General features: G+C 54.8%; 2 long non-coding RNA genes across 7 annotated transcripts; one reads left to right on the top strand and one right to left on the bottom strand.

Annotated features, from left to right (window-relative positions):
• The first annotated feature begins 64 nt into the window (after nt 1-64).
• Nucleotides 65-20,064, top strand: LOC144369038 (uncharacterized). 6 transcript variants are annotated; one of them, XR_013428463.1, is made up of 8 exons: nt 65-238; nt 2,132-2,242; nt 3,114-3,276; nt 3,870-4,021; nt 4,101-4,184; nt 4,517-4,767; nt 5,021-5,162; nt 5,566-5,864. It is a non-coding gene; the product is annotated as an uncharacterized LOC144369038 (long non-coding RNA). The 6 variants fall into 6 exon arrangements; XR_013428460.1 differs by lacking the exon at nt 65-238 and adding an exon at nt 6,347-6,434 and having other exon boundaries at nt 1,595-2,242; nt 5,566-5,831; XR_013428459.1 differs by lacking the exons at nt 65-238; nt 5,566-5,864 and adding an exon at nt 6,347-6,426 and having other exon boundaries at nt 1,595-2,242.
• Nucleotides 11,928-13,738, bottom strand: LOC144369037 (uncharacterized). The gene is made up of 3 exons (XR_013428457.1): nt 13,489-13,738; nt 12,784-12,982; nt 11,928-12,592 (listed from the first exon to the last, which is right to left on the bottom strand). It is a non-coding gene; the product is annotated as an uncharacterized LOC144369037 (long non-coding RNA).
• Nucleotides 20,065-21,362: the final 1,298 nt, after the last annotated feature.

The raw sequence follows: 21,362 nt of genomic DNA, 5'->3' as shown, positions 1-21,362 counted from the left end.
GAGACCGAGGGTGGGTGCCCTCCACGGACCCGCAGAGGAGGCTCACGGTGGGGGATGGCCCACTGCCTCGGAACGTCTCGGGCTGGCATCTTCTACTCCCGTGAAAGAGTCGAGAACCCAGGTCCCACGGAGACAGGGAGCCACCTCAGCTCCCGAGAGCCAGGCCTCTCCTTGCCAACCATGCACAGCCGTCGTCAGTCCATCAACCGAGAGGGTTGAAGACCCAAAGCACAATGAGGTGGTCCTGCTTTCCAGAGGGCAGCTCAGCAGCAGGGTGACCACTTCCCCCAGTCCAGCTGCCTAGGCTCCCCTGCCCTGGCACCCAGTCTTGCCTCTGGACACCGTGTGGCCTGTGCAGGGGCCCTGCACCCCAGGGCTCCCTCTTTCCCCTCTGGCACCTCCTGGCTTTCCCCACGGGGCCCTCTGCGTCCACCCCACATGCAAGCGGCCCCCTTTCTTCTTCCTCTGGCTCCCGCTGCCTCCTCACATGGTGCAAGGACGAGGGTCTCTCGGGCCTCTTTTATCAGGGTGCTGAGCCCTCCTGTGAGACTCGTGAGCCACCCCCAGAGCCCCACCTGCTTCACCCCTGCGTGGGGTAAGGGCTGCACATACTGAGGGGCCGTAGCGGCCCTCACACCGCGCCCACTGCTGTTCTCCTGGTCTGCTCTTCCCGTATCGTCACCTGTGAAACCTGCCTGCTGGGGTTGGATGGGGTGGCCCCCCGGGTGGATGTGGAACTGGTGGGGGGTCCTCAGGTCGCTGTGGTGTGCCCGACCCTTGCGAGACCAGGTTACTGGTAGAAGCCTGTGCCTGGCCCTACCCAGCCTCCCAGGCCTCCCATTTCCAGATGTGATGGCTCCGCCATTGCCATTGCCGAGAGGTGGCACAGCCAAGAAGGCCCTCCCAGAGCTGGGCCCACGCAGGAACCCCATTTGAACCTCCCAAACTGTGAGCTGAACAATCTCCTTTTATCAGCAGCCCGCCTCAAGTATTTAGTTATAGCAACAAACGCTGATGATACGCTGCCCAACGTCTAGACCCAGTGACGGTCTTTAGCGGTGCTACCGACGGGAGCTCCCTGGTGAGACGTCCAGCCACCGTCTCCACACCCCAAGCACAGAGGCTGAAAGGGGCTCCCGGGTACAGATCACTGCTGCAGCTGTTCACTCACAGACCACGTACGCCCTTGGGAGGGTTCTCATCCCTCAGTGGGTTCTCATTCCCCTCCCGCAGGCCTGGGCACAGGGTCTGCGTAGCTGGGCTCAGCCATGACCCAGGAACCCAGGTCCACTGGCCCAGCCTGAGATGAGCAGAGGGTGAGCCTCCCAGGCCCTGCTCCTGGCCTTGTGATTGGTACCTGCTGACGCAAGGGTCCGCCCCTTTCTCACTCTCTCCTGCAGTGCGTGAGGGTCCTGCCGCTCCACATCCTCGCTGGCCCTGGAGCTGCGGTGTCTTGGATCTGGTCGCCCTGATGGGGCTGTGCTGGCATCGCATCGGCACTTCCCTGGTGCCCTGCATGTCTGGCGAGGCGTTGTGAGGTTTTCTTGTTCTCTCCTCATTTTCTTACTGCTGAATTAGAGTCCTGGGAACGACGTGGGTAACGGTCTTTTATCAGATGCATTTTTTTGCAAACATTTTCTCCCGGTCTATAGATGGTTTTCTCGTTTTTTGACATGTTTTTAATCTTGCACAGGTTTTTAATCTTGATGAAGTCAGCTTATCGGTTCTCTCTTCCACGGATCGTACCTTCGATATTGCTGTTTAAAAAGTTACCACCAGACCCAAGTCACCTGGGTCTCCTCCTGTTATCTGCAGGGAATTCTGTAGTTTTACATTGCACACCTCGACCCCTGATCCATTTGGGGTTGATTTCTGTGGGGGGAAGGTCTGTGTTCACATCCAGCTGTGCCAGCACCATTTTGAAAAGACAATCTTTGCTCCTATTTCAACTCTACCCTTTTGTCAAAGATGAGCTAACTGTATCTATGGGGGGTCCACTGTGGACTCTCTATTCTGTTCCATTTATCATTTGTCTTTTGTTTTTCCAATCCCACACCATCTTGTAGCTTTATGGTCAACCTTGGAGCTAGGTATGGACAGTCCTCAGACTGTGTCCCTTTTGCCTCTCCAGCTAAACTCTAGGATCAGTGTGTTGATGACTACAAAATAACTTGCTGAGTGTGCCATCACATTTCCATGACTGTGACAAAAATACGGGAGAAAACCAACTTAAAGGAGAAAGGTTTGTTGGCTCACAGCTCCAGAGGTCTCAGCCCACACTTAGCTCCATGCTGCGGGCCTTTGGGGAAGCGGCACTTCATGGCGGGGAGTGTGCAGCAGAAGAGATGAGCTCACCTCCTGGCAGCTAGGAAACAGAGAGGAAAAGAAGGAGAGATTAAGGGAGTTTCCAGGGACAAAGTGTGGTTCCCAAGGGCACAGTCCCCAGGACTCTCTCCCCTCCACTGAGCCCCACCTCCTGTAGCTTTCATCACCTCCCTGTATCCCATCAGGTTATGGGTCCATCAATGGGTCGATTCATTGATGATGTTAGAACCCTCACGATGTCATCATTCCCCAAAGCCCCTCTTCTGAACTCTGCTGCACTGGGGACCAAGCCTTTGGGAGTCTTTAGAGATTCAAGCCACAACACTGAGATTTGAATTGTGATTGTTCAAATCCGTAGATCAAGTTGGGAAGAACTGATGTCTTGGCCACATCGAATCTTCCTATCCATGAACATGGGATGTCCACTGATTTAGTTCTCAGGAGATGTCCTTCTCTAGAGTCACATAGCGTTCCTCATACGGCTCATGTAAAAATGGGCTTAGCTTTATCACAAAGTATTTCCCTTTGCGAGTGCTCATATACATGGTAATGTGTTTTTAATTTTAAAATCCATTTGTTCTTTGCTGGAATATAGAAAACCAATTGGCTTTTGCAAATTAACTTTGTGTTGTGCAATGTCTCTATATAATCAGGTATTCACTCCAGGAACTTTTGTCAATTCTTTTGGGGTTTTCTACATAAATGATCATATCTTCTGTACACAAGGACAGTTTTATTTCTCCCTTTCCAAACTGTGTACCTTTAATCCCTTTCTTGTTTCCTTGCAGTGTGTAGGCCTCCCATGTGATGTTACAGAAGATGTGAGAAGGGGAATCCCCCCCTCTTGTGTCTGATCTCAAAACCATTCTAGAGTCAAGGCTTCCTGCAGAATGCTGGTTCTTGGAGTCTCAGCAGAGCAGAGGCGAAGAACTGGCTACTGCTGCTTAGTAGGTGAGGTGAGGCACGGCTTGGCTCACCAGTAGCCAGGCTCATGGACAGGGCATGCTGGGCAGCACGGTTAATTAGCCATCCACTTTGCCATAGCCAACTGGAAGCTTAGAAGTGTGAACTATGTGGACTCAGGGGGAAAACCCAGCTCTTGCTCATGGGAGGGCTAAGCAGGGAGAAGGCGGGCAGGATTGACAAGCTCTTGAGAGGTTAGTGTGACTTCCCATCCATGGTTGAATCTGGGAGCTCAGCCCCAAAAGAGATGCTGGCCCCTCTGAGGTGAATGTAGGAATGGTCATTGGGAGGGAGGGGACCCTGGTGGCTCAGGGCACCTTCTCGAGAAGAGATGTGGAGGGGAAGATGTCCAGTCACAGCACTCTCGAGGGCAGCCAGAGGGCAGAACCCAGTAGCTGGGATGCTGAAAGGGTGGACACATGGGGCAGTCCTCAGGCCTGCTCCTTGTGTCCACTCACTGCTCCTCTGGGGAACCCTGGACATGTGCTTGAGATGGGGGGTTCTGTAAATGTGGGGGACGAGGGACAAGGTGTCAACAGAGCCAACAATTGGAAGGAATAAAATGAGATTCTTTTTTTGAGGTGGGAAAATCAGTGCCCGGCAAGGACCTGACCAGCCCTCCTCAACATTGTCAAGGTCACAAGAGACAAGGAAACTCTGAGAAACTGTCCCAGCCTCAAGAATCCTAAGGAGGTCTGAGAGCCGAAGGTCACGTGGGACCTGGGAGGATCAGGTGAGGCCTGAGGAGGTCCTGGTTCAGCCTGGGCCTCAGTGGATGGTATCCCATCTGAAGGGCCCCTTCTGTATCGCAGATCGGCAGCCGACTCCTGATGCTAATGGCAGGGGACACAGGCTGTGAGGTGCAGGGGAACCGCTGGTCACTGTGCAGATTTTCTGTAAGTTCATGACTGCTCCGAAATAAAGCATTTCTTACAAATCTCCCTCCGTTTATCTAGAGTGTTCAAATTCATAGACGCAGACGTAGGGCAGTGGCTGCCAGGGGCTGGGGAAGGGGCACCGGGAGCTCGTGTCTGATGGGGACGGAGAAGTGCTGTGGGTGGAGTGTGGGGATGGGGCGCAGCAGCTGGGCCTGCTGGATGCCACTGAGCTGTGCAGGCAGCCTTGGCCGAGGTGGCCTGCTGCACTCGTGTGTGTGTGTGTGTGTGTGTGTGTGTGTGTGTGCCGTGATTGATGGTTTTTAATTCCCTCCTTCCTCCCGCTGTTGCAGCCCCACCCTGTGTTATGGGCTATTCTGGAAACCCGCTGGCTGGCATCTGTCCTCCAAGTCCTGGGGTCCTTGGGGTGCCCAGCTCAGGAACGAGCGTCTACACCCAGTGCTGTCTTGTGCTGGGAAGGCACGTGCCGGCCAGGCGTCTGCACCCCTGTCTGCAGGTCAGCACCCCGTGGACCCAGCCTGGTGCTGCACTGCTGCTGGCCACAGCTTCACAGCCTCCCAGTGTCCTGCGGAGCATCCAATAGGTAGGTATGTGGCTGCCTGTGGTTGATGGTGGCTTCTTCAGGAACTTCATGGGGAGACTCTGCTGGGGGACTCTGCTCTGGGCCTCTCCGTCCCTGCCACAGAGTGCGGAGACCGTTTTCCTCACAGTTTCCCTTTCCTGCTTTCACGGTGTCTTTCCCACCCAACGTCCCCTCCCCTCTGGTGACAGCCGTTCACTGCTGGTGGCAGGCTTCCTCCGGGCGTGATAAGTCGTCCTCATTGTCTTTCCAACAGCCCCACAGCCAATAAAAACCAGCCAAACAGTGAAAGGACACTCAGACTGGTCCCCAGAGGGCCATGCAGACCTGAGATGTTGCTGGTGGTGATCAGGGGTTCTGTGCCTTTAAACAAACAGCCCAGTGACAAGGAGCCTTCAGTGAGCAAGGGCAGCGCCTGGGGGCAGGCGGGGCTGGGGCTGGGTGCACTTGGAGGGGTGGGAGCTGCCTCGGGGGTGGCCTAGGACACAGGGCTCACCTAGCCACTGAGGGGCAAGGACTGCTCTTTCTGTCCCTGACTGTGTACCTGTGGTGACTGGGCGTGGCACCCCTAAGTTCACAAAACCCAGGGAATGTTCACAAAACCCAAGTCCAGGTCTTGGTCTCCTCTGCTCTGGGGCAGGTGCTTGGGGTGGGGGGCGGGACTGCCAGGATCTGTGGCTTGAAAGGCAGGGTCACCAAGGGCAGCCAGGTGAGGTCACAGGGCAGCAACCTGGGGCGGTCAAGCTCATCTCCCTTCTCAGGCGCCTGGCTCTCAGCTGCTCCCCATCTTGTCCCCCTCAGCAAGGGACAACAAGCCCTTTCCTGTCTCACCAGACGTGGGAGGGGAAGGAGAAAGTGCAAGCTCTGCCCGATCCCTGTGCCCGTCCAACTCCTCTCCCCTCCCAGACCTCCCTGGGCCTGGATACAGAGGAGGACCTGGCAGGGCAGCACACCCAGGTCCCTCCTGGCCCTGCAGCCCACACCTGTCCACGCTGGGGTCCAGGATGAGCCCTGCCGGGGTGGGGCCAGCAGAGGCTGCAGCAGTCCGCCAGCCGGGCCTTCCCGGGGTGAGCGGCAGAGAGGGCTGCCGGGGGCAGGCTCGGGGTGGGACCTAAGGTCCTCAGAGCGTCCAGAGAGGGCAGGGTGGGGGAAGGGGCTGGGGTGGGCGTGGGGGGAAGAGGAGGGGAGCTCCAGCGGGCTGTAGGGGTTGACGGCAGGCCATCTCGGAGCACGAGGACACCCAGAGAGCTGGTGGAACACTGCTTCCAGGAGCCTCAGTGAGGGCGCGTCCCCAGGAGGGTGGCCCGGAAGTTGTGCCCTGAGCAGGGCCTGGGTCTCGCCCTGCCATCGCTGGGGTCGGGATAGAAGGGAATGGCAGAGTTGGGGCCCTCGTCCTCTCCTGGCCTTGGACATCAGGAGCTGCAGAAGTGTCGTCCCCCTGGGCACGGCCCATCCGAGGTGGCTCAGTGGAGCCACTGCCCAGTCTCTGGCACTAAGGACTGCCTCGTCACCCAAGGCTGCGGGCTGCACAAGTCCATCTCCCTGGGGGGGCGCTGAGCCCTGGCTTCCTTCCCCCTCATAGGACTCAGAGGGACACGCAAGCTCCAAACAGAACCCCGAATAGAGACGGTGGACAGAGGCTGCTGGGCTGCTTCTAGGGCAGGCAGGGCCGCAAGTCCTCATCTTTTTGGCCCTGCCTCTGGCCTGTGCAGGACCCTGGGCCAGCTGCGTCCTGCTTGAGGCCACAGCAGTGGCCCATCGATCCCATCTGTCCCCGGAGTCAGAAAAGGACCTGGGACTTTAAAAATCCCCAGCAGTTGACACAAAAGGCCCTTTCAGGGCATTTCAGCTAACGAGGGACCTGAAGTCCAGGTCCTGAGTGGCCAATCTCTGTCCACACTGCCCTGAGAGAAAACAGACATCAAAGTCAGCCAGGCCCATGCTGCAGGTCTCCCTGGGGGCAATTGCTGAGATTTCCCCCTTCACCACACAAGCTGAGTGTCTGGATGTCAGCCGCCCTGGGCACCCACCTCCATGTAGAGCAGATGTGCAGACTGGTAGCCCAAACGAGGTCAGGTCAGCCACCTCTGACACTGTAAGTGCTGCCTCCAGTCAGGCTGCTTTCTTCTGCGGGATCTTTGGGGCCTCCTTTGACGTGGCTGCGGGCACAGGGCTTCCATCCTGCAGAGACGAGGCAGCATCCAGAACGCAGCTCTTGGAGTCAGTGATGGATGGGGTCATTTCTGGAGCACCCCAGCTGGCCCAGCTTGGCCTGGACACGGGCCCTTCTGCCTCCCCATCAAGGGCATTGGTGGAGGCTGTGGGATCCACTCAGGTATCCAGTCATTGGAGCTCACGGGGCGTGGTGATGCGGTTCACACTACCAGCCCCTGTTGTGCACACGGTGGGCGTGGAAGGAGGTGAGCACAGTCCTGCCCCACTCCACGTCTGTGCGCAGAAGACCGGAGGCCATTAAAGCACACCAGAGACGAGCCGGCTGTTAATGGAGAGGCTACTCAGTGCTCCGCACTGTAACAGGCAAGTGGCCTGAGGTTTGGACACTTGGCTCCACTTTGTAGGTGGGGTTTGAAGACCCCAGAAGTGGGTCGGGACGTGGCCTCTGCCCTCACTCTCCCATCAGGGGTGGCTGTCGCTGGGCTGTCTCCACCGTCAGCCAAGGGAAGCCCCGGCAGGGATGAGGGCAGGCCCAGGTGGCTCTCGGGGATGAGCAGAGGCTCCTGGCACTGCCAGCACAGGGCACACGCTGGCCCAGGGTGGGTAGGGTTTGGACAAGAGGAGAGGGCCACTGGATAGGAGGCGAGAGCCGAGAGTGGAGACGGGGTGGTGCTGGCCGCCGTCAGAACCACAGGCTTGGAGTCCCCGCTGCGTGCAGAGAGCAGCCCAGGAGACCAGGGAGCCCTGGCTCACACCGCGCAGTGGACGCCCCCACTGGCCACACCTACTAGACCACGTCAGGAATCTGCAGAGCCGGAGGACACAGAGCCCTGGCCCCGGTGGGGACCCACAGCTCAGGTCCCAATTCCCGCTGCTCTGCCCCCAGACTAGAAGGGTGCTCTCCAGGGAGTTTCCCACGGGTGGAGACCCTGCCCAGGGCCTTGGCCACAGCAGCCAGCTCCTTCCTGCCTTTCAGCCTCCTGCCAATCCAAGCCCAGTCCCCGGGTTGCCGTCTGCCACAGCCGGCCTGCTCCCCACTGCAGGCTGCTGGGTGCCGGGCTGTTAGTGCTTTACGTTAGTTTAGTGCAGTTGGAGTCCAAGTGAAAGGAAGCTGGCAAAGCTGAAGCCCCAACTCTGCTTTGGATAAAAGAGGCAAAACAATTAAGTTGTACATAAACGTATCAAAAAAGTGCAAATAAAGAACTTCACAATGATAAACAGTTATTAGATCTGTGGTTAGGAATGACCTTCAATATTGCTACAAATGATGATCTGTTAGAACACATAAAATAAATACTTAACACTTAATATCTATATGCAACGCATTTAAGATATTATGCAATATATTAATATATTAATAACATTAATATATTATGCAATATATTATAGTGAATTTAATTTGATCATATAATAAAATACTTTGCATAAGAAATTGCTGTCTATATGAAATAACTAAATTTGTCTGACTTAAAAAAATAAGTTAAGAAAACATCTTCACAAAACAAATATCCTTCAGTTTTTCTTTTTTAAAATATTTCATTACATATATGACATACTGGGGTAATAATGATGCCTGATACTGACATACCCCTGAAGACTGCAGAATACTATTTGGTCATGATCTTACACAACATATTAGATACGTGATCTCAATTCTAAGATTTTTCTGGCTCACTTTTCTTCAAATTTAACTACTGTTTAAATTTAAATTTAAAATTTTAGCTGATAAAACAAAAAGCACCATCAGTCAGAAGTTCACAATGATTTCTGATAATTTTTCATTTTAGGATGGATTTTCCTAGTGGTACAACTGTTACTGGCACTGTGACAACATTGTTTCTGATATTTTATTTCAAAATATAACCTTTAGTATATCTAGAGCCGACGATTCTCACACAATTTTTCTATCAAGATTTAACTCTCCATACAAATCAGTTTTAATTAGATTCAGTGTGAATCCGATTTTAAATATAAATAAACACAGTAGCATTTTCCCTTACAGACACTTATTTTTCTTACAATTATTCAGCCATATTGATTGCACAAATCAGTGGCTTCCACAGCTGTATATGACCCTCCCTCCAGCCCTCTCACCCCCTCCCGTCCCCTCGCTCTTCCCCAAGACTCTCTCTTCTATTTTCCTGTCGTTTTCCCCACTTATGAGAGAAAATATGTGATATTTGTCTGTTTCAGGTTAATTTTTCTTAATATGACTTCCTCCAGTCCTATCCGTTTTTCTGAAAAAATGACAGGATTTCATTCTTTGTGGCTGAATCATACTCTATTTTGTACATTTACCATTTTTTTTTTGCAAGAGTTAAAGGAGTAAGATTTATTTAAGAATAGAAATAGGAGCAAGACTCTCGCAGGGTGAGAGGGGACCCGAACAGCAGGTTTCCATATATATATAAATGTGAGTGTGTGTGTGACTGTGTGTGTGTGTGTGTATTCATTCAATTCCCATCATATACATATACATATGATACTGGGAGTTGATGCCAGGTATGCTTAGCCATGGAGTGGCATCCATAACCCTTTTTAAAATTCTATTTACAGACAAGGTCTTGCTGAGCTGCTTAGGGCCTCGCTAAGTTGCTGAGGCTGGCTTTGAACTTTCGATCCTCCTGCATCAGCCTCCTGAGCCTCTGGGATTACAGGTGTGGGTCACTGTGCTCGGCATACCATATTTTTTTAAAGCCATCCATCTGTTGATGGGCATTAGGCTGATTCCATATCTTGGCTATTGTGAATTGTGCTGCAATGGACATGGGTGTGTAAGTGTCTCTTTTGTAAATTTTTTTTTGTTGTAGATGGACACGATTAATTGATTGATTGATTGATTTATATTTATTGGCCATTTGTACTCCTTTGAGATGGGCGCTCAGATCACTTACACGCTCTCATTCTTTTCAGCCTTTTTGAATCCTTTGTATCCTCTGGATAGCAACCCTCTGTCAGACGAAGGGCTGGCGAGATTTCCTCCCCGTGCAGGCTCTCTCTGTACTCTGTGGACTGTCTCCCTGGCTCTGCAGAAGCTTTTTAATTTGACGAGATTCCATTTGTCAATTCTTGCTTTTAGATCCTGAGCTGTTGGAGTCCTAGTCAGGAAATTGTTTACTGTGCCTACATCTTGAAAGGCTACCCCTGTTTTCTTCCAGCAATTTCAAAGTGTCAGGTCTTACATGAAGGTCTTTGATCCATTTTGAGTTTACTTTTGTACAGGGCGAGAGGTAGAATCCAGTAAGGAGAAGAAATTATGTACGTCCCATCACCAAGCTCATCTTTGCCAGTTTGGTTCCTTTTTATTAAGTGAAGGGTTTCACTCTTCTGTTACGGGTTTTCCAGCGGATTCTGGTTCCTGGCTGTTGTCCTGCTTGGCTTCTTACATGTGCTGGACACTGAATCCTGCAGAGGACTTGCCACCTGTATCCTCCTAAAGGCAGATCCTCCTCATCAACAAGAGTCCCAGTGCCCTCAGTTCTCTGTCACCTACCTGGAGAAACAAGCTTGACTCCGGACTTGTTACTACGTTGTGAAATAGGGTTTACCTTTTTTTGTCTTTTTGCACCTAGATTATTGGTGAGGTTGGTCTGGGATTTTCTAGTCTCACAGTGTCCTTGTTCAATCCTGATCTCAAATCATGCTAGTGTCGAACCGAGTCAGATATTTTGTTTGTTTTATCTATTCTCAGGTACAAGCTGTGTAAGGGAAACAATTCTCTGTTCATTGAAGCTTTCGTAAAATTCTCTTTGAAAAAATCACCAGAACCTGGCGTCCGAATGATTTTTATAAATTTGGTTTTGCTTACAATGCTGTGTAAGTTTTCAATTTTACTACCAGAAACAGCTACTGATGACGTTCTCGATGCCTAGCGTTCCTGATGCGTCTGTGAACCCTTTCTATACTCCTCCTGTTCCTGCACTTCCTATATTATTCCCTTGACCTTGACCTTCCTACTCAGTCGATTTTTTTTCCATTTGTTTCCAAAGAAATAGCTTTGATTTTATGGATCGTCCACAATTTGTCTGACTTTTTGTTTGTTAATTTCTGCCCTTATTTATTATTTCCTTTTTCTCTCTAATGGATCACTCTGTTTTAGAAGGTTCTGAAATCAAATAATTAACTGGTCGGCTTTATAGCCTTATTTTAAAAATGCATCAAGAGCTATGAGTTTACTTTTAAGGGCTGCTTTAGCTATGTCTCAGGAGTTCTAATGCCAAGTGGCACTTCATCCCAGCAGTTTTAGATATTTGGTTATTGACACCCTGATTGGTTCTGTGATCCATGAAGTATGGTTTAGTGAATCTTTTTCTAATTATTGTCAACTTTCTCGGCTACTTGGATTCCAGCATTTCTCCCTCCAGGGGCACATAGAAGGTTCGTGCATTATCTAAGTAGGTAACACAGACTCCAGAGGCTTTGGAAGGTCATTTGTCCGCATTGACCCTGCTCTACCCAGTACTTGCTCATGTTGTCTCCCTGCCATGGCTCTGGCCGCGGGGATGCAGTTTTAGTGATCCTGTCTGGCTCTGGTTTGGGAGCCATTGAACTACCTCTCCCCGTGTATTCAGTCAACTACAACACAGGGTTCTACCCAGCGTTTTCACGACTGTGACTGAGAATCCTGACAAGGGCCATTTTAGAGGAGGAAACACCTATTTGAGGCTCGCCTTTTCAGAGGTTCCGCCCACAGGTGGCCGGCTCTGCTCCTCAGGGCTTGGGCACGTCATGACGGAGAGCGGGGCGGAGGGAAGTGCTCCCAGGGTGATGGGGAAACAGAGACTGAGCTCAGCTCACCCATATAGAAACCCCAAAGCCACCCCCAGGGACCCACCTCGCTCAGCCACACCCAGTCCATCCTATGGGGGATCAACCACTGACGGGTCAAGGCTCTCCTGACCCAGTCATCTCACCTGGGAACCGGCCTCACTGTCTCTTCCATGAGCTTTTGGGGGGCACCTCTTACTTAAACCACAATAAACACAAGCTGTTGATATGACAATGTTTTATTTTCCTAATTCAGTCTCAAGTTATTTCATCTTTACCTCCTTCTCTCGCTGCTCTCACCCCATATTTTGATTCAATTTTCTTAAATAAATAATTCTCGTCAGGGGTTCAATAGATTGGCCACAACCCTTTTCTCCATTCCTCTGCCTGGGATTGTCTGTAGCGGGCTGCTCTGTCCCCTGCGGTCACTTATCTTCTGGCTGGACTATGTCCCCTAGCAGCTTTCTCCTTAATGATCTCCAAGGGGGAAGCTTGTTCCCCTCTCTGAACTCTGAGGACCTCCTCTGCCCTTGCCCCTGAACAGCAGTTTCAGGGAACTCCGAGGACCATATCCACAGTCCTCCTGGCACGTCGAGGCTGCTCACTCCTTGTCCTCACACACACATCGCAGCTGAGAACGCTGCGTTGCAGTCTCGTTGCTCTTCTTTTGGAATGCCTTTTCTTCCTCCTTTCTGCACTGTAACTGTCATCGTGACCGACACACTTCCTGCCTAGCACTTGGTCTGCTCATTAACTCAGAGCTCCTGATTCTTTGTCCAACCTCGAGGATTTCTGGCCACCTGTCTTCAAATGTCGCTCCTTTGCTATGTTCTTATTCTTTTCCGTGTGTACGTTGGAAGCTCATTTCATTTTCTGTATCTCTTCTCTATTTGAAGTAAAAAAAAAATCATCAATTAGATATGAACTAAAAATAGATCCATTATTTTAAGAAGCCAAATTAAGGATCCTAGGAATAAAAAATAGAATCATTGGAAAATCATTTTTTAAACCCCAAGTGGAAGTGAAAGAATTTGTGAACTGGAAAGCGGCCCCTGAAGCTCATTCTGAATAAAATACCTGGAGGCAAACCTCAAGACGTGGGGGGTGAAGAGATCCAGAAAGCGCACTGGGCGGTCAGTCCCTGGCCCTCACTCCTGGTGCTGGGTCACTCTCGGCTTCAGGTGGACTTTTGTCAGAGCCCTTGTCTCCTCTCCACCATGTGCTTCTTCTTCCGGTCCGGGGAGGGCCGTCTTCGCCGTCTGAGTGTCGATAATCCCTGATATGTGTAAATGATATACATGTAACATATGGCAAAGGAAAGGTGTTCCAAAGAGCAGCGACGGGCGTGCGGACGAGGAGGGAGCAGCGTTGGAGAGGAGGCACAGTTCCAAGTCTGAACTGGATGCCGAGTGTCCTGGAGTCCAGCCCCATGACCCTAGGCCTGCTCACTGGAGGTGTCTGGGCTGAATGAATGCGGAGGAGCCACTTCTCCAAGCCCTGACTCCAGAGGCTCTGGGTCGACTCCCTCTGAGGTTGAGGCTGCAGAGAGCCAGCCTCCGGTGCCAGAGGGGACCAGGGCATGGTGCATGTCCAACCCCGAGGCCACCAGGAGTACAGGACGGGGTTTCCTGCCTGCGTCTTGAGAGCAGGCTGCTGGGCAGCCTAATGAAGATGGGGTGCGAGGCTCTGCTGCAGTGGGACCCAGCGAGGCTGCATGGACAGGCCAGCCAGGCCGCCTTTCCCATGGGGCACAGTGAAGCTGACCAGACCGACTGCACTGACCTGAAGAGGTGGTCAGCCAATTCCCGTCTTGAAGTCCACGAATCAGCTGCTGCCTGGTAAAGAAACACTTGATCTGTCAGTGCTGTGGGCTGGCCAGAAGCGGCCGGACGGCTGAGGGTGTCCGCCATGGCAGGGAGAGGTGGATCCCCAAGCCGGGCATGCTGCCCCTCTTGGTAGAGGTTGCAGTTACAGATCAGCATGTCCCACCTGCTTAGAGCCAAACCCAGGACTTCGTGGAAATTGGTGAAATATTTGTGCCAAGGGGCCCCTGCTGAGTGCCCTATGGAGACAGTCTGCCATGGGGCAGTGCTGCCCTGACTTCAGGGGACGTGGGAGGGGGGATAGCAGCACGGGCACCAGGTACCTGCACCATGCATGCTCAGCACAGTGTGACATCCGTTCTCCATGCCAAGGGGACTGACAGGCATACGTGCAGCAAGCGGAGGCTGAATCAGTGGCCAGTGAAACAGTGGCCACACCTTGGCCTTCTAAAAATCCCATCAGTTTAATCTCATTTAACCCAAACCCCATCCTGGGAGGATCTGCAGGCAACTGAACGGCATTAGGCTGTGCTGAGCCGCGAATCTGACTTAGGGAAAAAGGTAGAGGCTGCCCCAGCCAAAGCCCAGCCACTTGCCCCCTGCGAAGTCCTACCTGCACCGACTCTGGTGGACGAGGACCCGTCCCCTGGAGCATACCTGCAGCTGGAGCTCATTCTCTCAGGAAATGATGCTGAACCTGGGTTCTGTGTTCTAAGATATGCTGGACAGGCCTGACGTGCTGGTGCTCTGGTCACTTGGCATCAAGCCTGGCCCCAGCAGGTCACATCTGCAAATGAGCAAATCGATGAATCAGTGGGTTGTCAACTGCCTGGTTTGGTGGTGACTTTGAAATGACCTCAGCCATTACCCTGGGGAATCGACCTGCAATGTCCCCTGCTCCTTTCATGTACCCTGGGGATCTGCCCCGCGGGGGCCACTTCCCGAGGTCGGGCTGTCTTGTGGGTCACCGTCCACTGCGATGCCCTGGACGCCCGCGTCAGCACAGGCTGCCGTTGTCTTGGAAGTGCGTTGCTCCCTCTGCAGTGAGATAGCGGCTTCCGTGTGGGTGCCTGAAACCCCCAGTTCCGGGCAGTGCCACCTCGGGTCGTGGTGGGCAAGCCAGGCTGGCTTCCTCATCTGGGGTTCCCTCCCTGCTCTCCCTCCTGCAGGTGCCATCAGAAAATCTGGGCCCCTGGGAAAGCAGGAGGAGAAGGATTCTCTCCGTCTCCCAGGAAGCCCAGCCGTTGTTCTCATCAGGCTCAGAAGAACAGGACCCAAAGGCGCGGTGCAGCTCCTGCTCAGCCCTCTCCTTCCCCCTCCTCCCCCCCCAGGGGATGATCAGCCCCCGATGGAACAATGCAGGAGAGGACGCCCCAGGTTGCACTCTGACCTCCACCTGTACCTGCAGTCACTGACCTCCACTGGCAAGTCAGGGCCCCAGGTCTGGAGGGACTTTCTACAGCACTTTCCGGTAGACGGGGTCTCATCAGTGGACGTGAGACAGAGCGTGTGGCAGCTGCGGGCCATGTCAAGGAGTGACTTAGAGACAGCACAGGGGACAGAGGGTGGAAATTCTTGAGTCCGCACCCTCTGTCCCCATGGGTAACTCCTTTGGCCCTTTTTTGCACGATGCCCTTCTATGGGCCACCAATGTGCCAGAGCTGCTGCTCTTACCTGCAGACTTTGAGTCCGGGTCAGGCAGCATGAGGTGGCTGACCTCCTCTCGGAGCCCCGGGAGCTTCTGGCCGAGCGGGAGCGGCTTTCCCTGTAGATCATGTGACACACCGTGGCAATTGAGGGTAGAGCTCGACTGTGTGCCTCAGGTCTTTGACCTTCCATTTCCTCTTCTGCAAAAGGGAACACGGACCCCGAAGCTCATGGTTGCAGAGCACCTTGTGGGTTTGACAGTGTCCCTGAATGCTGGCCGGCGATGGCAGCTCTGGTGGCGGCTACCACGGGGGGTCACTGGGATGACACAGTGCTGTCACTTTGTGCAGGTCCTGTTGGTGAGGAAGGTTCCATCACAAACATTTATTGATCAAATACCTGCTTCGTGGGGACAGCACAGGGTGCCCACGCCACCAAGCCAACATTGTCCTCTTCTTCTTTCTCTCAAAAATCTCCAGTTGGGTCTGATGATAGAAATTTGCTCGGTAGATAATGATCCTCCAAAGACGCCCAAGTCCTAATTCTAGGACTACCTTGCCTCATGCGGCAACTGGAGATGATCCAGGATTCTCTGGGTGGTCCGGCGGAATCTCAGGGTGCTCACAGTGAAATAGGGAACCGGGGAAAGTCTCAGAAAGAGGGTGGCAGGAGAGACGGGCGGGTGTGCTGCCTTTGGATGGAGGAAGGGCCCTGAGCCCAGGGTGTGGGCACCACTGGACGTTGCAAGGGCTGGGGGCTGTGTCCTGCCCCGGAGCCCCCAGGAGAGGCTGCCTGCCCCACTCTAATGTAGCCCACCAGGACCCACCTCTGACCTCTGACCTCCAGAGCTTTGGGCTGCTTTGTGCCACTGTTTTGGGGCACTTGGTTACAGCAGCCATAGACACGAACCCACTGGGAATCTGACACAAGTTCCCTATGTCCAGCCAAAACTGGCCAAGTGCTTGCTATAGCAGCCGCCGTAGCAGCTGCTGAATTCGTGGGAGGAAGGGGCCGGGGCCAGGCTCTGAGCCCCCGCCTGTGTGGAGCTCACGGTGCCACGGGAAGACCGTGTCCAGCACGTAGTGGGACATCTGGGAGAGATGTGTGCTGGATTAGGGCGTGGGGAGTCTTCTGTGGTCCCAGCCATGCAGCAGTCACTGAGACACTGTGGCCCCACCCGGCCACCTTCCCTTGCTGGCCACAGCAGGTGGGCAGAGTCGGGGCTGGAGGCCACGGGTCCCGGGTGCTGGGAGCTGAGCAGGGGCAGTGCTCCATGGAGCCCAGCACCTGGCCGGTCGCCCCTGACTGGAACCCCTTCCTTCTTCTCCCTGCGCTGTCAATCAGTAGAGAAGACACAGAGACATCTAGGGAGCGCGGCTAATCAGCCAGGCACTCCATTAATGAGGCACCATTTTCTGCACTTGATTCTCATTACAGTGAGTTTATTTTCGTTTCTTGTGTAGGAGAGAAAAAAACAGGTGCTCACATTTAGCCTCATCAGCTTCCTGTTACTGTTTGATTCACTTATTATTTTTAAAATAGGTCTATTTTGGAGGAAATGTGACCTGGAAGAGACCCACAGTATTTACTCCAGCGGCTGCTGGGCTGCTGCAGGAGGGCGTGTTCCCGGCGGGGGTAAGAGGAACCAGGGAGCCAGCTGCAGCTGGCCACACACACTGGCCGCCGCTGGTGTCCTTTGTCTGTCTGCACAAGTTCCTTCTCTTCCTTTCTCAGAGGGAAGGGTCTGCGTTGACATCTCCAGGTCAGGTGACCAGGGCAGGCCCAGGGCAGGCTGCTGTGTGTGGGGGAGTTGCACCAGTTCCTAAAACGGGACCCTCTGTTCCCAGTCAGCTGGGCACCCTCCCTGAGGGCTCTGAGCCCACAACTAACCTCCTGCCCTCACCTGTCCCTGTCCGCAGTCAGGGTCCCTGTCCATCTGCAGATCCCAGTTTGGAGGTGCAGCTTAGGGACTGCGGTCCTCCCTGAGGGGCAATGGCACACAGTGACCACAGCTCAGAGTCTTCTTGCAAACAGAAGGGACGCCCCATCTGCCTGCCCATGCAGGATCCGCGACGCTGGCCTCTCGTTGGAGCGCAGATGCGCCATCTTTCAGCCTCATCCCAGGGTCGTCCCGGCCTCCCGCCTGCCCTGTCCGTTTCCTTCGTGAAGGGCGGGCTTCATATAAAAATAGCCCTCCCGGGCATCGTGGGGCTCCTCGCAGGTTCCCATAGAAACCAGGCAGTGCAAACATGTGGAGGATTTTTTCTCAAATGAGCCCAAAATTTTATCCTCCAAAGATTCAGGGTCATTCTGTCTCACAATTTGGAAGAACCCTTGGCTGCTTACAGAAGGTCTTTAAAAAGGAATTGATAAAGTGCCCTTGTCCTCTCCGTTTCTCCTGCACTCTCACACACTGGTTTTGTTCCATTTTAGAGGAGCCACAAAATGTCACTTCCTGAGGTTTCCAACTCACCCCTCAGGAGCTGGGAAAAAAGCCCTTTTGAGATAGAACTCTCCCTCCCCAGACTCGGAAGGCAGAATGGGAAGAGATGCGTCACTCCTCCCATTTCAGAGCTTGGCCTCGCCCGGGTTAGGTCACTGGGAAACTGTCCATCAAGGAAGGGAACCTGGCCTCCAGCTCTGAACGGGTCGTGGGAGGCAGGTGACACGGAGAAGCAGGGGCTCCCTCACGGCCCGGGGCACCCTGCCTTGCGCAGCCCAGTTCAGTTGAGGTCAACTGCGCTTGGTCAGCGGAGGCCTCTTCAGGGCGTCGAGCTGGAGGGTCAGGAAGACGTGGAGCCAGGGCTGTCGTCCCTGTCCCTTGATTTCCTTGGAGCTCGTGCTTGGCACAGGCGTGGGGGGCCGGGCCGGCAGACAGGAGCAGAGCCCAGCAGCCAGGCCATGAGGTCATCCCTCCAGGCCCAGCCGTCACTGGTGGAAGCCGCTCCTTGCAGGGAGGACAGCCCTGCAGAGGTGTTCTCTGGCTTCGCCCTGGGACCAGGCCAGGCCACGCTCCTCTGAGTCCCCCTGGCCCAGGACAAGGGCATGGCTTCCCTGGACAGCAGCCCCTGACTGAGACCAGCCCTGACCTGCAGAGGTCCTCCCCATGGGTATTTTAAAGGTAAAGGAGCTCTCTCTTGGGTGGGGTGGCTTGCAGCCCCCGTGAGGCGGAAGTCCTGGCTCCCTGGACCTGCAGCTGTTCGGAGAAGGAAACAGGGTCTTGGTAATGTCAGGTTGGGCCCGTCCAGGGTGGCCTCAGCCCAGGAGGACCCGGTGTCTTGGTCAAGGCCTCCATCCTCCACCAGCCGCCAGTCACACTCCTTCCCTGAGTCCTGGTCACCCTGACCTTGACCGTGGCTCTGCCTTGCCTGCAGCCTGCCCGCCCACCCTGCCGTGTGCTTTCTAGAAGTCTCCATCCACCAACCCCCTGAGCCTCTCGCTCCCCCTCCCTGAAGGGCTCTGCTGCCCTGGGTGGGGCCCAGCCCCTCTGTGTGGGCACCTGGGGTCCTCTTCTCTCCTGTCCACAATTCTTCTCTGACACGGAAAGGGCACAGAGGGAGAAGGACCCTCACACACCCGGGGAGGACACCATGTAAAGACAGCCATGGCCGGGTGGCGGCCCTACAGGTAGCAGGGCCAGCAACACGCAGAGCTGGGGGGCTCGGGGACAGGCGCTTTCTCGTGGGCTCACAGAGCCCAGCCTGCCTACACCTTGACCAGGGACCACAGGGCTCCAGAGCCTGGCGAGGACCCATTCTGCTGGTGAAGCCCCCAGCCTGGGGTACCTTTGATATGGAGCAGGGCTTGCCTGCTGCCCAAGGCACCAGACGCCCGCAGGACGCCTGCAGCACTCGGTTCTGCACAAAGAAAGCACTTTCATTGAAGGCTGACCCAGGAGGGGGGCACACTGGGGCCGCCTCCCCCTCGGCTGGTGGTGGAGGAACTGACACATGGGGAGGGGAGTGAGTGGTTTGAACAGGAGTCTTGGGAGCCGTCCATCCCCCCAGCAGGAGGTCGGTGCCCAGTGTGCCACTGTGGTGGGACTGGGGCTACTTAGGGTCCCTCTGAAGCTGTTGACGACACCCCCTTCTTATCCCCCCCAGGGACCCGCGCTCTGGCCTCGGGTCCCATTCGTCAGAGACCTCAGGTTCCACCCGACTCTCACGTCACCCCAGGCCAGGCCTGGGTCTGAGTCTGGTCCTGAAGACGCTTCTCTGGGCGTCGACGTTGCCGTTTCTAGCTCGAGCCTGGGACTGTGTCTTTCATCTGGCCTGTGCATCCCGGGCATCATGCCTGGCCCCCAACCTTGGCCCTTCTTGGGTAACTCTGAGCCCCGGGTCATCAGTGCCCAGAGCTGCATCCCCGCAGGATGTGGGTGGGGGGCAGCAGGGTACTCAGGGAGCCCAGGCTGGTGGAGGGCTCCACTGGGAAGAAGGGGCTGCCGGCTGTGTGCAGAGGGGCCTCGTTATAAAGCCCATCTCCCCCTCTGCAGGTGTGCGAGGAGCACTCACCTGGGGAGACCTTGAGAAGCCATGTGCAGCCCGAGTCTGTCTGTAAGGAAGGGCGGGAGGGTGCCTTCCCAGTCGGCTGCTCCTCAAGGCACTTCCCCGACTTGAAAGAGACAGCGCCCAGTGCTGCACCGCGCTGCCCGCCCTTGGAGGCACTTCTCCAGGGGAACGGCGATGCTCAGCTGGCTGTCAGTCGCGGCCCATGATGGGCCGGGGAAAGCGCTACGCTGTGAATTAAGCTGACTGATGGGGACGCCAGTTTTATTAGCCTTCTTCCTTGGGTGATAATTTCCATCTAGGAGGATGAGTTACTAAAGAGGTCCTGCAGGCGCCTGTTTGGATGATGGAGGCATTTTAATAAAGCCTGCCTTTCCTCCTTCGCTCTGGTTTTGAATATTTGATCTTTGTTGGGGGAATTGTTTCCATGCTGCTGGCCCAGGATTGGGCAAGAAGTCGACATCGTGGGCCGTTGGGCGTCTGGCCACCTCAGCGTCGAGACTCACGGCTGAGGGGCCACGGTCCTGGGCAGGGTGCCTCTGGAAGAGGGTTACGGGAAGTCACAGGAAAACGGAGAAGTGGCGCTCAGACATCAGCGGTTGGCCGCAGGGACTCAAGCCCAGCCAGGAGTGTCCTGTGTAGTGAGAATATTTCAACGTGTGCGTCTACCCCCCATTTCCTGTGTGTCCCAAGCCAGGAACCCACTGAAGGCTCCGTGGACCCCTCCCAACCCCTGCAGGGACCTCTTGCTGAGCAGACCCCACACCTTCCCCTCCAGAGCCGTCCGCTCCAGTGTTGGGCTGTGCTGGTGACCGTGACTAGAGCCTCTAGTAGTTACCAATCCCCCGGTGATCACCCGAGTTGCCCCCAGCCGGCCAGAGGCTTCACCTGCCCCCTTCCAGCGCGGTGTCTCCTGAGGTCTGCCCCTGGGCCTTTGCCCTTGCTCTACCCTCCTCCCTGTGCACCATCCCCGGAAGGCTCCATGGCTCCTCCCTTGTTGGCTTGGTCAGTGTCCATTGTCCCTCAGAGGCAGCCTCCCTGAGCTCCATCCCACAGCTCTCTGCTGTCGGGAGTCACCCCAGAGGTGGTTTGCACCCGTCTCCTGTGCACTGATTTCCTGCACATGTTGGAACACCCTGGAGGGGTGGGGGGACTTGGCCCTGGGTCAAGGACTGGAGCAGGGCTGGCACCCACGGGAGCCGCTCATAGGTCCTCTGCAGGCAAAGCCATCCTGGGGGCCTCAGTGGAGGACAGGACCCTGTGACGATGTGACCTGGCTGCTCCGGAGGACTTAGGTCTTACCAAGAGCCCTAAGCTTCGTCCACGAGAAGAGCAGATGCCCTGCTATCAGAAGGGCAGCCGGCCCGCTCTGGTCCCGGGTCTGTCCCCTGACCAGCCCTAGGAACGAGGGCACAGGGATCGACACTCTGGGCTCCTGAACCAAAAGGCCTCTACCCAATTGGCCTTTGGCATCATTGTCCCCCCAAACCGAAGCCTAGACAGTGCGTGTCCCCTGCTCAGGGTGACCCTGTTCACCTGACCCCGTCCGTCAGCCATGATCACTCCTTTGATCTGCACACACGGCTCAGCTCTGCACGTGTGATGGTGAGAGGCCGTGAGCATGTGTGAGAGCTGGCGTGAGTGTGTGCAGCAGGGATGGGAGGAGAGGAGAGTGCCAGGT

This window comes from Ictidomys tridecemlineatus, chromosome 12 (genome assembly GCF_052094955.1).
Source record: "Ictidomys tridecemlineatus isolate mIctTri1 chromosome 12, mIctTri1.hap1, whole genome shotgun sequence".
NCBI classification, from domain to species: domain Eukaryota; kingdom Metazoa; phylum Chordata; class Mammalia; order Rodentia; family Sciuridae; genus Ictidomys; species Ictidomys tridecemlineatus.
The sequence above is the reverse complement of the archived record's forward strand: the minus strand, read 5'-3'. Positions and strand labels throughout refer to the sequence as shown.